The sequence below is a fragment of the Tachyglossus aculeatus genome, chromosome 9, assembly GCF_015852505.1.
Source record: "Tachyglossus aculeatus isolate mTacAcu1 chromosome 9, mTacAcu1.pri, whole genome shotgun sequence".
NCBI lineage: Eukaryota > Metazoa > Chordata > Mammalia > Monotremata > Tachyglossidae > Tachyglossus > Tachyglossus aculeatus.
In genome coordinates, this window is record NC_052074.1 from 17020345 (window position 1) to 17035175 (window position 14831).

The following is a 14831-nucleotide window of genomic DNA, read 5'->3' on the forward strand; positions in this document are numbered from 1 at the left end:
TCTCCCCCCCCACCACCCCCTTGAGACACGACCAGAGAAAAGCAGATGGACCATTGGCAGCAACTGAGCCACCAGGCTGTCCTGGACATATTCCCATCACGTTGCAATTAGTGCCCCCCGACCCCTGGTCCTCTAAACGAAGGCTCCCCCAGCCCCCACACCCAACCCATTCAGGGGCCCAGCTGGGAAGGCTTGCAACGCGCTGCAGCTCTCCAGCTCTCCACCGTCCGTCTCCCCCTCCTCGCTCCATCTCACTTCCTCCTCTGCCCTCCCCTTGATGAGATGTCTATTAAAAGCCGCTGACGTCAAAAGAGGACGGCCATCTTTGATGAGGGCAGAGCTCCCTTTGCATTGAAGGAGAAAACTCGGGGAGGTCGGGAGCGACGCGTCCTTCCTCCCCTCCCTGCGATGGCACAGCCTCTCTGAACATCCCTAGGCTTCAACCCCGTCTGGAGCCTCGCCTCTCCCCCGCATCCTCCCCTCCAGAGGCCCAGGTAAGTGACCCCACCAAGGTGTATGTGGTTGTGAGTCCAGCGCGAATGTGGTTGAGGGGGGGGAGATCGCCTCCGGATGGGGCTACTACAAAGGCGAGGGGTTTGGGGGTGCGTGTCAGAGGGGCATATTGTAGCTTCGGGGTGGGAGGGTTGGAGGAGAGAGGTGGAGGTGAGCAGAAGGGGGGAAAAAGGGGGCAGGGGGTGGGGAAGCCCCGCAGCCCCCCAGACGGGAAAAAGAAAGATCAGGGTGGACACTCCAGTCTTGTTCCACTGTTACCGGGACGGTTACTTTCCCTTCCCCAGCCTTCAGGGTTCGAGATGCTTCCTTCGCCCCCCCCCCCCAACCCCGAATATTTTTAGTAAACCTTGTGGCATTCCCAGACTGAGCCCCTTCCTTCCTCTCCCCCTCGTCCCCCTCTCCATCCCCCCATCTTACCTCCTTCCCTTCCCCACAGCACCTGTACATATGTATATATGGTTGTACATATTGATTACTCTGTTTATTTATTTATTTTACTTGTACCTGTCTATCCTATTTATTTTATTTTGGTGGTATGTTTGGTTTTGTTCTCTGCCTCCCCCTTTTAGACTGTGAGCCCACTGTTGGGTAGGGACTGTCTCTATGTGTTGCCAATTTGTACTTCCCAAGCGCTTAGTACAGTGCTCTGCACATAGTAAGCGCTCAATAAATACGATTGATTGATTGATTGATTGATTGATTGGCCGGTGACTCTCATCCTCCCGAGTGATGCTCTCTGCCAGGGAAATGAAGAATTAGAAGGAGAGATGCGGGTGGGGGGAGAGGAGGGGAGGAGGTGCGGGGAGACCCACCCAGAACCAGCCGAAGCAGTAAGAGCTGCAGCCTTTCGGGCCCCCTTGGGCCGGTCCTCTGCCCCCCCCCCCCCCCCGGGAGGTTTTTGGGCCCTGGAGCTGGGCACCCTGGACAGGGACAACCAGGGGACTGCGGCTGCCCGGTGCCACCTTTCAGAACCAGGGACAGCAGAGCCTGGCAGCCTGCGACACCCGCATTCACCTGGCGCAGAGCGAGCGTGACCCCAAAATGCGGGTTCCGGGAAAGGCCTCCCCCCCCACCCCCCGAGTCTCCCAGGGATCTTTCAACCGAAGGAAGTGAAGTAGGGAAAATCCAACCAGTATAAGCTCCCTCACACTTCACACTTCCCTTCCCTTCGTCCTTTCCCCGCTTCTCTTGATTTTAGATTGACCGGTCCGTTTGTGGAAATAAACCTGTATCTCCCCCCTCCACACACACACACTTCCCCTTTTGGAATCCCAAAATATCTGCATTCAGCCCCAGACCGTCCTACGGATTAAGATGTGGGTCCGCACAGCCTACGGATCACATTCGCATGTGTGTCTGCGCGCGTGTGTCTGTGTGTAAATAATGTAGCAGTGCTCTACATTAGTCTCTTATTTAAGGGATCGATGTCGTCCATTCCCAAGTAAGATGGGAAACTATAGCGCTAAAGAGTCCTTTTTAGAGATAGCCTTCTGAATTACAGGACAGCTAAATAGAATTGATTCTGGTATGAGAGTTGGTTTCTTTTTTTCCCTCCTCCTACTCCCTCCTCCTCCTGGGCCCATTTTAAGAGCTCACTCAGGAAGCTTCCACTTCATCAGACAGAAATAAATGTTTCAAAAGGAATATAACAACAATCAGGAGGTGAAAGATACTTAGGAATTCACCTCTGCTCTCCCCAGCGTTAGTGACATACCTCCCTGAGGAGAACCCAGTGGTGTTCTCCTCAACCGTGACTTCAGTGGAAGCATCTGGGCGGTTCTATTTAAACGGGACCTCTAAAAAGCTGCTGCAGTTCAGGCTGTGAAATTTCACAGGTGTTCACTGAGGTGGTCATGGTTACCTAGATTTCAGTGAATAAAGTATTTTAACCATTTCAAAGTCCTGGCTGGGAGCTTCTATACTAGCAAAAACCATCTCTTCCCTCTAGTTTCAGTAAAACGTGTAGAAAGCATTCTAGGTCAGTTTATTTTGATGAATAAAGGTGACAATGTACAAATATTCACAGAAGCATGTAAATGCCTACATTGCATTAAAATCATATCCTTCAACATCTCCCAGAAATTAACTGAGATCATTTTTGTGATGGAACTGCTGATCCTAAATGGGGAAGAACAAATTAATCTTCTAGTTCCTTTTCCCATAGGAGCGTGTGTGTGTGTGTGTGTGTGTGTGTGTGTGTGTGTGTGTGTGTGTGAATGTGTGTGCGAGAGAGATTGCAAAATTCCCTTAGTGTTCATTTTTCCAAGACCATATAACTGTTTTGCAGAAAAGTTGGTGACTTTGCAGTCTCCGATGGACAAATAAACAAGTCTAGGTTTGGTTGTGGTGTGTGTTGCAGTGTGTGGGGGGGCGAGGGGGGGAGAGGGGATGTTGGGCGGGCATGGAGCTGAAGAGTAAGATGGGAAGGAGACATAAAAAAAAGAAAAACAGAAAGACTTCAACTTCATAGGAATGCTATCCTGCTGCACGTCCAGACAGCTCTCTGCGTAGTTGCGTCAAATGAAAGCCACTAGAGCTGCCAGATTTACGTGCTTGGGCATTAGTAATTACTGCTGTTTGTTCCCAGCTCGTGAGAGAATGGGGAGAGGACAGAACTCTGCAGTCAACATTATGGGGTGGGAGAAGATGGCAGAATAGAAAGGGGAAAGAATACGAATACATTTGGGGGCATATTTATAAGATCATGTTAGATCACAAATTTAAATTAATTTATTCTGAGATTTCTCAAGAGAGCACAATTCCCTAAGGACGTCTTTTCAGTTTGAAAACATGGAAAGTAAGGTCAGAACAGATACATAGACCTCTCTGATATTCAAGGGCAACCAGGGAAAAGACCAGAATTAGCATGAAGGTCTTTCTAGGAGATATCCTCAACAGGCTCATTAACTCCCCGACCCCATCACCCCACTAAGGTCGTATTTCTCCCAGGTTGTCTTGAAATTCACATTTGAAAAATGCAGACAATCTCTTGAAAATCTTCGAGGTGGAAAATTATCTATTCCTCCATTGTGATCTTGGTTTGTTTTCTATTACCTGCTGTACATATGCTAACCCCAGTAAAGGTTTGCATCTCGTGCAGTTCTGTTTTGACCCTGATAAACAGAGCCCGGAAACCAGAGTTGCAGGACTGATAGAATTGAGGGGAATGGTGGGGGGATAGGAGAGAGAAAGAGGATTCAATCTACTGGGTTTGGATGATGCGGGTTCAAGAAACAGCTAATCTCCCTGTTTCTGGAAAACGTTTTTCAATCCCTTAAAGGTAAGAAAAGAAATGGTTTAAACTTTAGCACAAGATAAGCATCAGCAGCTCTTGTCAGTGCAATTCAGTATGAGAGAGAGAGAGCTCTAAGGATGTCAAGGAATCACTGTTGGCTGGAAAAACTGACAGGCTGCCCCTCTCCAGCAAAAGAGCGGGGAGAGCTGCTTCCTGTGTGTCACAGGGGATGATTGATGACAGGAGCCAGGCAACTCGAGGCACCATTCAGTGCTGCTCTAAAGGACGGGTGTGCTTGTGTGTCTGTGGGTGCCTTTACACACACACACACACACACACACACACACACACACACATATGCACCTTGACCAGAGATTAAATGTAAATTTCACTTGGCCGTTATTGAAGAGAGAGAACTATTTGGGAGGTATGGGGTCAATCCACCAGATAGACTGTGAAAGCCAGAAATCCGGGGCAATGAGTAGTTACTCTCAGGACTATTCAAATAACAAACCCTATGCAGAATGCCACCAACTTACTCTCTCCCAATCTGTGCACCTCGTGCATTTCAGAATAAATAGACCGAAAGTTAAATGTTTCTGCTGACTGGTCTATTGAGAGAAGATGTCGGTGACATTGAGAATCTTGAAGGCGGCAGTAAACAGGCTACCCAGATGACTGGAAATAAAAAAGGTGCTGCAGTGCTTGAGTTCAGGTGCAGGAGTGGATAGGAGATAGTGCGTGCATGCATTCATTCATCTCTATTTCTCTCTCTCTCTCTCTCTCTCTCTCTCTCTCTCTCTCTCTCTCTCTCTCTCTTCCTTTATCCCCTTTTCTTGTCTCTCACTCCCCAGTCCTGCTACCCAATAGCCCACTCAGATGCTCAGTGGCTTTGTTGCATGTTTAATCTTTGGTGATCGTGGCAGACTTGAGAAAGGAATTGCTTCCCAAGAGAAAGACTAACAGCATTGCAGATCTAAAATAGACAATGTGACTATGTGGCAGGGTGTTAGTTGGAAAGGGGGTGGGGTAGATGGGCAGGAAGAGAGATGGCCATTGCAGAGATTAATATTATTGCTATTTGAAGAAGTGGGAACACAAATAGGAAGTCTCTAGGGAGTGTTCCCATTCCTTCTTGAGAAAAACATCTGGCTGGGGAGACTTGCACTGAATCTGATTTTTCTTTCCCAGACAGCTGACTGGGGAAAATTAGTTCAGGAGTGATTTTTTTTCCTTCTCTGTTTTGCTGCCTCATGCAGAGGTGAACTAAGAGGTCAGTCACCTTGTTTCTTTATGGGGCCAGCAGAGTGCCTGATATCAGGTAAGAACCAGAGAGACTAGGCCAGGAAGAGATGCCCCAATCAATGATGAAGCAAGAAATGGAGAAGTGAGCTTTATAAAAATCTGAGGAACACGGGCTGCAGAAGAATCTCAGCAGAATCCAGGTCATTTTGCCATATCCCAGGACATTTTCATAATGAAAGTTCAGTTGCTGGGTTCTTTCATACTTGTATGGGCAGGGAGTGGGAAAAAAAACCCCAGAAATTCTAAAAGCAGATTTGGAAAGTAATCGAAAATGGTAAAGCACAAATGCTGGGCATATATCCAGGTATTACAAAAATGTTTTGAAAGAAAATGGCCTCCAAAATATGTCAGAGATTATTTAAGCCAGTATTTTACATCCCTTTATAGAATAATTAATTATAAGGTCGCTGCTCGGTGGTGTTCAGTCTGCTGATAGCCCTGGCTGCGACTGCCTTTGCTTATCACCTGCCATCCCCTTTCTGTTCCAGCCTGTGATAACCCCAGTTGCTATTGCTGCTTGGGGGGACAATGCCACTCAGTTGAACAATGGAAATTATTGGGCACTTACTGAGTGCAGAGTCTTTGCAAGAATACAAAACACTAACGAAGGTGAGGTGATTGTCATGAAACCCATTTTTGAGTCTGAAAGGAAGGCCTCTCCCACCACACAGGGGAGATTCAGTTGATTAAAGTTCACAAAGACTTGAAAAGTGAGGGGTTGCACCATCTCGTATCCTGGCAGGAGGTGAGCTCCGGGAGGGCTGATGAGGGAGGGTCAAACAGCACCATTTAGGACTTGGAGTGGTTCGCAGGGCTGTAGGTGTTTCTATTCTCTTGCTGATGATTCTGTCACCGTCGTCGTCACCACCCCTCATTGCCCTCTGAAAGTTCCTCATTGTGGCTTATCTAACTATATGGGTAAGGAGTAGTGTGAGTAGAGGCCCAAGCAACTGCAGGCTGGGCTGGAATTCTCCATTTGATGGATTCAAGGGCCAAGGGAAGTTGCTGTCTCTCTGTGAGTCCCAAAAGCATGTCGCTGTATCCGCAAGAGCTTCACTTGGTGACAATAATGGGAATGGCAGTAGAAATAGAGATAATAGTCACCTTGGGGTTTCCTCAGGAAGAATGGTACTGAGGTTTCTTCCCCAAAACCCTAAGCATTGCACATATCTTTTAGAATGACAGTGGGACAAAGAGTGTTGTCTCAGTTCATTTGACTGGGGGAAATTGAGAAACAGAGAGGTTAGATCAGTTATCCAGTATCATACAGCAACTGAATTACTGTGTGATCCAGTGGAAAGAGTCCAGGCTTGGGTGTCAGAGCACCTGGATTCTAATTCTGCCTCCACCACTTGTCTTCTGGGTGATCTTGGGCAAGTCATCTCACTTCTCTGTGCCTCAGCTACCTCATCTGTAAAATGGGGATTAAATCTGTGAGGCCCATGTGGGACATAGACTGTCCAGCCTGATTAGCTTGTACATACCCAATGCTTAGTAAAGTGTCTTGCACATAGTAAGTGATAAACAAATACCGTAAAAAGCCTCACAAAGATCATAAATTATTGGACAGAATGTCTGTCCGGCAAGTAGGTATGTTTACAGAAGTATCTTATCAGGCAAAATCAGTTGCTAGCAGATTTGGGAGGCCATTTTATGATGAATCAAAATAGAGACGAATGTCTTCAAGTGATCCCCCGGAGTGGGGGAAATACCTATAAAAATAGACAAGAAACGATTTGGGCCTAAAAATCAGATTCAAATCTCTAAGCACAAGTGGTCAGAGATTTTGAGTGATCATAAATATTCATGATGTAATGAGAAGGTGAGTTCCATGGCCTTTGAACTCCTCCCAACCACATACTGCATGCCTCCTGAGATCACCTATGTATTAAATTTCCATGTCAGGTCCTTGCTATTTCTTATAAGAATAATATTGGGCCAGAACCTGGGGAATGATTAAATTGCTCCTTACTTTTGCCTAATAAGTGGGAGTAGTGGGGTAAACTTGCAAGAGTAACATTAATTTGCATTTATCTGGTACCTTTTCCTGAAGAGGCCATCAAATGTTGGCTTTAGTTGCTGACCTGGTACCCTAAGTTATCCCCTTGGTCTATAAGCTTGTTGAGGGTTGAGAACACATCTTAACTCCCCAAGCACTTAGTACAGTGCTCTGCCCACAGTAAGTGCTCAATACATCAATAAATTTATTAACTAAAGCCCAAAAGCTAAAAGTCTCCCAAATCAGTCAAATTCCCAAATCCTTGTTTTTACATAGACATACTTAATCATGGAGCTTTCTGAAGTTATGGTTTATTCCATGTGACCCTGCTCCAATTGATTTCTGTTTCTTGTATCCTGCACATGCCCAGAACAACTTGAAGGGAGATATAACTAAGAAGTTCTATCATGCATTCCGCCTGTGAATGATAACTCATATCTGAACCTGGAAACTGAGTTAACAAAACACCTTCCCTTCTAAAAGCTTTCTCTTCTGACCCTTCCTAATTCTGATCTTGAGCAATAATAATAATAATAATTATGGTACTTGTTAAGCATTTACTATGTGCCAAGCACTAGGGAAGGTACAAGGTAATCAGGTTGGACACAGTCCCTCTTCCACACAGGGCTCACAGTCTGAGTACAAGGGAGTAAGAATTAATCCCCATTTTACAGGTGAGGTAACTGAGACACAGAGCAGTTAAGTGATTTATCCAAGGTCACACAGCAGGCATGTGGCAGAGCCGGGATTAGAACCCAGGTCCTCTGACTCCGGGACTGTGCTCCTTCCTTTAGACCATGCTGCCACCACCTTCCCCAGGGTGGTCAGAATGCCTTTAGCTTTTAAATATTAACATTTCCAAATTCCCCAAGTGGAATGAATCTGGTTGCTCTCGAAAACTGATCGAAGCAGAGAATGATCTTCTCAGAAGTCAGAGTTGAGTTAATATTTCACAGCAGCAGTGAGGACATAGTCCAAGGAGAAAGAGACTTTCTGATCTATGGGGTTCAAAATGCCTAAGGCAGCAAGAAACAAAAGGTCTTCATGATCACCATAGAGCCAAAGAGAGGACCTGGGAAAATGGCCAATGGACACGATTCCAAGGAAAAGCATTTATCAATTAGGTCCAGAGTTCAAGAAGGTTTCTTTAAAACCAATCTCTGCTACACCTTGCAACAGTATTCTCCTAGGGGAAAACTGACAGTTAAAAAGGAAAATCTTTACACTGCTTTATTCATTATGCAAAGAGGTTAGTTATTCACAGGTGCATTATCTGCAGCATGTTTTCTTTATCTCTCACTTATGGCTGTCGTCATTTCCTTCAGGCTCCTTCCACACTGCAAAATTCAGCCCTCAACAGTGTCTCTTTTCAATATCCACTGATGAAAGGCTACCTCTATTATCCGAGCGAGACCTTTCTGGAACTGCTCAGGCAGACTCCAAGCAGGATTGCTTATTATCTGGTGTTTTGAATTATCCACATCACTTCTCCCCTCCATTAGCTGGGATAATTGAGAGTTACTAAACTGACATGTAACTTCAACAGCTAAAACTCCCAGTGAAGAAGATTAAGCACAGGAATCGCTTTTATATGTGAAAGTTTCTAAGTAAATGCTTAAATTTCATCCCTGAGGGCTTCTGTTTAACTGAAACGCTTGATTTGAAAATGAAGGGGTAGATACAAAATAATCATGTTGGACACAGTCCCTGTCCCACAGAGAGCTCCCAGTTTAAAGGGGAGGAGAATGAGTATTTAGTCCCTATTTTACAGATGAGGGACCCAAAGCCAGGGAAGTTAATCAATCATACTTATTGAGCACTTTCTGTGTACAGAGCACTGTATTAAGGCCTCGGGAGAGTAGAGTATAGCAGTATTACAGACACATTCCCTGCCCACAATGAGTTTACAGTCTAGAGAGGAGACAGACAGTAGTATAAATAAATTATGTATATATACATAAGTTCTGTGGGGTTTGAAGGGAGAATGATAAAAGGGACCAAGTCAGGGCGATACAAAAGGGAGTGGATGTAAAGGAAAAGAGGGCTTAGTCAGGAAGGCCTCTTGGAGGAGATGTGCCTTCCATAAGATTTTGAAGCTGAGGAGAATAACTGTCTGTTAGATATGAAGAGGGAAGGTGTTCCAGGCCAGAGGTAGGATGTGGGCGAGAGGTCGGCGATGAAATAGACAAAATTGAGGTGCAGTGAGTAATTTGGCATTAGAGGAGTAAAATGTGAGGGCTGGGTTGTAATAGAAAATCAGCGAAGTGAGGAAGGAGGTGGTGAGGTGATTGATTGAAGTATTTAATCCCCATTTTACACATGAGGAAACAAGCCGAGAGAAGTTAAGTGACTTACCCAAGGTTATACAACAGGTAAGCGTCAGTGCAGGGATTAGAACCCAAGCCCCCTGACTCCCAGGCCTGTACTCTTTCCACTTGGCCACACTGATCCCGGCAGATTACAGATTTTGTGTTTTCCTCCGTTGGTTAGTTTAGGTAGAAAAATGCTTCTTAACGAAGCAGTGCAGCTGACTTTTAAATCAAGTGAAAGAGGAAAATATTGTTCATCATTGCCCTTTCTTTATTCCTCAGGGTGCTGAGATAACATACGGTAATTACCCAAATGGTATAATAGTAACGCCACAGTTTACAATGGTTTAGATTGCTTTGCTGGCTCACTATTCCCCTTGTGATCTGATCACACAGCATTCCTCACTACTGACACGAAATATATAAAATCAGTGAGATGTACCCATTTAGAGTCTTAGAGATTGAGTTCTTCATGTTATGGTTGAAATGGTAATGTGTCCCTTCAAATGGATGTTAAAAATGTGAGATTATTTTGCAGCTCTGTTACACACCTGCCTCAGATGACTATCAGAGATCATTAATGATGGTCACAGCTTTACTCTCTGGAAGACTACTAACTGTAATGTGTGCATATTGAATTCATTTTCCATATGTTCCTTGTTCTCCACCTTTTCCACTTTTTTATGTATATGATTCTTCCCTTCACAATACAACCCAATTCATCACTGGGACAAATTATCAATACACCCAAGATAATAATAATGATATTTGTTAAGCACTTACTGTGTGCCAGGCACTGTACTAAGCACAGGAGTGGATATAAGCAAATTGTGTTGGACACAGTCCCCGTCCCATGTGGGGCTCATCGTCTCAATCATCATTTTACAAATGAGGAAACTGAGGCACAGAGAAGTGAAGTGACTTTCCCAAGGTCACACAGCAGACACGTGGCAGAGCTGGGATTAGAACCCATGACCTTCCACCCATGCTCTACCCACTACACCATGCTGCTTCTCAGATGTGGGAACACCTCAGATGGCCAAGGCTGACACACCTGACACACCTCCTTCTCCACTGGACAGAGACCCAGCAGATGTTGCACTGGAACCATATCCAGAAATTCTGCTTCTTTTTTCCTTTTCAGTCTTGGCAATTTCCAATTGGATAATTCTGGAACTCAGAATTACTCAACCACTCTCCTCCTCACTCTCTCTCCTTGAAAATGGAGGTAGTGCTTGGTGTCAGTAAGGCTGGCAATGGTTATGAGATCCTTGGATAATTGTATTGCACTCTCCTGAGCATTTAGTATGGTGCTTTGCGCATAGTAAGCACTCAATAAATATGATTGATTGGAGACGTACCACATGGGCAAAATTCATATTTTGAAACAAAGGACATTCCTTTCCATGCTCTGACAATCTAGAATCTAGTGGAAGGGACAAATGGGAGCCATTCTATGCATGATAGTGATAAATGAGGATTCTGTTGTCCTACTAGCTCCTGATAGAAGAAGCTTCAATGATATGTCTTCAATGTTACCTATGAAACACTCTGAAATGTCCGATTGCAGTTATCTTTGGTTCTTGTTTGTCATATTGGTAGCTAAATGTTCTTAATTTATTTAAAGACTTACCAAAGTAATAGGGCTTATTTGCATCAGATTATTGTGTGGATTGAGCACTTTGGGTTGTGAAGTAGGAAAGTGAATCTCTTGTTGTCTTCTGATTCTCCCATTTGGGGAAAGTTGAAAAATACAGTTGTGTACCCTATTGGAAGGAGCACACAGGCTTGGGAGTCAGAGGACCTGGGTTCTAATCCAAGCTCCACCAACTTTCCTGATGAGTGACCTTGGGCAAATCATTAACTTCTCTGTGCCTCAGTTTCTTCCTCTGAAAATGGTGATTCAAAAACTGTTCTCCATCCTACTTAGGCTGTGAACATAATGGGTACAGGGGCTGTGTCCAACTTGATTATTTTACAGCAATCCTGTCCCTTAACACAGTGCTTGACACATAATTAGTGCTTAACAAATTGTTATTATTATTATTATCATCATTGTTATTACTATTTCTATCATTTTTGTTATCTGAGTTACTATCTAGAAGGAACAGTTAGTTCCACACTGGTCTTATCACTATGCTAAAGTGTTTTCAATATCCATATTTAATCCAAGTACATTGGGCTTTTAATGTAAATTATTCAAGCCCCTTTCTTGTGATTTATATAATGAGCTTCAGGACCCTCAAGGATTTGAGAATTTATATTCAAAACGTCCTTTTATCCTTTGCTTTTTGAAAAAAGAAAATTGCTGCAAGCTATTTTGTGGCCTAGCATTAACATTACATCTGTTGACTTCATTTTATATTCTGGTTTTTGGGGGGCCTTTTTTTCTTATACGCCTTTATTTTTTTTTTTTGTTTGTGGAAACGTGCATACAGTGAATCAGCAACATTTGCAGCTGGCTTTGTTTGCTAGGGCCGCCATTTGTAACCCATTTCTCCAAGCCCAGAGTTGATATTTGAGCCAAGAAATATACTGGCAAATTTTGTGAGCTGTGAAAATGTAATTCCTAAAAAACTCTAACAAAATCTGCCCCTTCAGGGTGGCCTCCCATGGCAAGAAAGGTAAGCAAAGATAAAGATGCTTGTCACTCTGGGTTCCTATGTCTGGCAGACGCTTTGAAATTGTTGCTGCAACTGGGGGTTGCAGGAAAGGAAACCATGCTGAGAAATTGAAGTTTTCAGCTTTAAATGTAAATGCCAGCAGCTGCTTCAGCATGTTCACAATTGGTCTAGGACTAGAGCAGAAGTTCGATGCAACTTCCACCTATCGCTGCCTTACCAGGCCTTCCAATAACAAATTCAAGAGGCTAACCAACAAGCCTATTTCCTAGTATGACTTCTTCCCAAACCCATCATATAGAAGACTTGTGAGCTGAGTCCCTGGGAGATCCCAGGCCATTTAAGTCCCACGTTTCCTCCTCCCCTCTTGGCTCATTCCTGGGCCACCTTGGGAAAGGAAAGAGCTGAGGAAGAAAAGAGGGGTGGAGAGCAGGGAGCCTGGGAAGTTAGAACCTTACAGCATCTGACCCAAGCTAATAAAGCTAAGTGACCTATTGCAGTTTCCCTCCTTTCTCATTTCCTTCTGAGTTTGCCAGTCTGACCGAGGGGAAGGAACGTACCTGGCAAACGGAAGAGTTTTCTCTTGCAGCTGAATCTCCCAGACCTGCTTTTCCCTTTGTGCACCTCCCCAACTTTTTCCCCTTCCCCTGGACTCTTATAACTTCTAACCCAGCACTTAGTACTGTGCTTGGCATATAGTAAGCACTTATCAAATACCATAAAACACAAGTGGATAACTGCAGAGGGGCCACCTTCTTCAGAAAGTTAGTAGTCCTTCTGGAGATTCTATTCAGGGCCACCCAGCAGCGTGGTGGGAATTTTGAGAGGAAGGAGTCAACATAGTCTAGATGCTATTTCTCCAGCCTTTCCACCAGTCAAGTGGCAGGCCCTGTACCCATAGTCCTCGCTCTTTCCAGAGTGAGAGTTAGGGAGCAGGGAGAGGTGGAAGTCACGGATGGAAGAGGCAGGACCTGGTTTCTGGTTAGGTGGTCTGCTGCACGCTCTGACGACCCAGAATCGGGTCCAGTGTTCCAGCTGGCGTCAGGTAGAGCGAATTGGGCAGAGACATCTTCACCATTTATGGGCAGTAGCCTGCTTGCTGAGAATTCTCAAACTCAGGGTCAAGTTCAGGTTCAAATTCCTGCTCATGACTTTCTAGACTGTGAGCCCACTGTTGGGTAGGGACCATCTCTATATGTTGCCAACTTGTACTTCCCAAGCTCTTAGTACAGTGCTCTGCACACAGTAAGCGCTCAATAAATATGATTGAATGAATGACGATTCTCTGGGTGACAAATCACAAGATGATGAGCCAAAGAAGCCATAGGTGTCACTCAAGAAATGGCGTCCTTGGCCTAAAAAGCTTCCGTAGACAAACGTGCATGAGTAACTGGCCCCCTGAGAGGCTTCCCATCCACCCTTCCACCCCGACACTCCCTCTGTCACAATGCCTACTCTCCATTTGGGTTCTTTGGATGCCTCACGTTTGAATCTGGATGAAGCACAGCAACAGTTGGCACTGGATCTTAATGTGACTTCACTATGGAATCTAAGCCAGCTAAGAAAGTGTGTGCCAGTGCCAGATGGCACTCAAGAGAACAATGGACAGTGTTTGGATTTGAGGAATGGGAGATTTGTAATGTGGTGATCTGGATGGGAAGGGGGAGGGAGAGGCATTGGTTTGCATACCAGAACAGCTTTCTCTTTCCAGCTCACAACAGACTCACTGGTCACCTGATATTTAACCTAATGGTTAAAATGGAAATAAGGGGCTATGGATTAAAAGGTCGTAGCAGAGATATCAGAAAGAGGGGGTGGGAGAGGGGGAGAGATCAGGAATATGGCTGGACGTACTGCTTATAAACCTTCTTTTCCAACGGGCAATAGGAAAAAGAAGAGTTATCCAGTTTAAGGCCAATCCACAGAATAATTTTTAAGGAATATTTTAAAGTCCTTAATAACTATTTTGCCCATGTAGTTTCTTCTCTTGAGAAATGCATGTGCTGTCACCTGGGGTAAGGAGAGTTAGAACATTGTTGGTTTTATAAAGGTTGATGCTTCCCTAATGTGTTGAATGTGGCCTACTCATTGATTTTGTTTGCCTTTTCTTATGTTTCCAGAGCGTTATGCGTAGCTCATTACTGAAGTTTGTTTTTTTAATAATTTAGGGAGACTCCTTGGTGGATTTTTTTTAAGAGCACTGCCAATGCAAGCTAGTAACAAAAAGCCCAACCAAATGTGGGCAACCCTGCAGTCCTGAAGAGTCTGTGCTCTTCTCTTGAAGACTATAATAGTAATGTTAATAATGTTGGTATTTGTTAAGCGCTTACTATGTGCCAAGCACTGTTCTAAGAACATGAGCTAAATGCAGAGCAAGCTGTACCATGGGTAGCATGGTGATGTGTAGAATGCCACACCAGGAGAACTGGAGTGAAGTTCTTGGCTCTGCTTGCTAGGATCTGTTACATGAACTGAGCAAGAGGACTGGTCGAATCACAATTTTCCCTCTCAGTTTGGGTTCTTTAGACTCCCTTTGGGATGCCTCACAGTTATCATTATCATAGATGCTATTTACTGAGTGTTTACTGTGTACAGAGCACTGGACTTAAGCACTTGGGAGTGAACAGTACGCTAGAGTTGGTGTACATGATCCCTGCCGTCAAGGAGTTTACAGTCTAGAGGGGAAGACAGACGTTAAAATAAATTTCAGATTTACAAATAAACACATATATACGGAAGTACAAACAAATGGTACTGAAATACCTTCTTCAGAAAGCCTGGCATCCTCATTGGTCTTGATACCGACAATGTGGAAAGAGAATTCTCGGCCAACTGAAATACCTCTTAGA

The 14831-nt window shown here is 44.6% G+C and overlaps 1 protein-coding gene across 2 annotated transcripts in view; it reads left to right on the top strand.

Moving 5' to 3' along the window:
* The first annotated feature begins 323 nt into the window (after window positions 1-323).
* Window positions 324-14831, top strand: part of SNAP25 (synaptosome associated protein 25) — a 69430-nt gene continuing 54922 nt past the window's right edge. For both annotated transcript variants that reach the window (XM_038751134.1, XM_038751133.1), the window contains exon 1: window positions 324-494. The gene's annotated coding sequence lies outside the window, so the exon portion shown is untranslated. The remainder of the gene's footprint in view (window positions 495-14831) is intronic.